The sequence below is a fragment of the Aplysia californica genome, unplaced genomic scaffold (genome assembly GCF_000002075.1).
Source record: "Aplysia californica isolate F4 #8 unplaced genomic scaffold, AplCal3.0 scaffold00381, whole genome shotgun sequence".
NCBI classification, from domain to species: domain Eukaryota; kingdom Metazoa; phylum Mollusca; class Gastropoda; order Aplysiida; family Aplysiidae; genus Aplysia; species Aplysia californica.
This window is the reverse complement of record NW_004797651.1, coordinates 255355-256390: the sequence shown is the minus strand read 5'-3', so window position 1 is coordinate 256390 and position 1036 is coordinate 255355.

Below are 1036 nucleotides of genomic sequence, written 5' to 3'. Positions count from 1 at the left end.
ATGTGTGTGTGTGTGTGTGTCACGACGTGGTGGAATCAGGCGCTCGCCAATTTTTGGGCATGTGGAATTATTGATATCATCATAAATCTTGTTCAGTTATCTTGCTATCGGTGAAAAAATGCCCATCTATCTTGAATAGAATTCGAGATATTTTGACTGGAGAAGGTGAGATAGCCTGGTTTCAAAGGAAAACTTAGCGAGAAAATGGGCTCCAAAGTGTGGTTTCCATTGTTTGTTAGACCCTGGAAACCGAAAGCTTACCTTTTTTATGCTTTCAATCAACGTTTCTGAGTAAAAACACTTCCAGAAATGAGTTTGTAATTGGACAACAGTAGCATTAAGCCAAAAACAGAACTTCGATAAAAATTGCCAAACTGGCAGAAAAAAGCCAGTTTTTTCACTTTGATTATTTTGACGAGAGCCTGATTCCACCATGCTGCCTCACAAATAATATTAGTTCATCAAGCTGCACATGGGTACTTTGCTATCGGTAGGGATGAAACAGCAACGGTAAACGCCTAACAGGCGGTTATACCGTCATGTCTTTCCAGTGATCGAAATGATCATTTCGATTGGCTAGGCGAACCAAGAAAGTTGTTATGAAGTTTTGTGAGCCTTCAGTCGCATTCGTTACTATAAACAGATACTTTATACTGATTTTTATTTTGTTTAAACGTTCCATTCTGTTTTTAAGGATCTTCAAATAGGGTTTTAACGAGACACGCCGTAGATTGTCATAACCGTGCTCTCGTTCTGCTGTCCTATAACTGACCTAGATTTCTTCACAGAAAAGCTTATATAATCTATAGTTGTAATGTATAAAACTTAATAAACAACCCTGCAAACTTCCCTAGATAGAAATTATCAATTAATCTTGGGAACTCTTAGATTTGCATCATGCATTCCTTTCATAACCTAGTGACCCGTATCGACTTTTACTTTCTCTCCTCGTGGCGGTTTGAACGTAATCCAGAAGCCTTTGACAACTTGCCACACCTGACCTGTGGATCTACATTGCGAGCGAGCGAGCGAATAG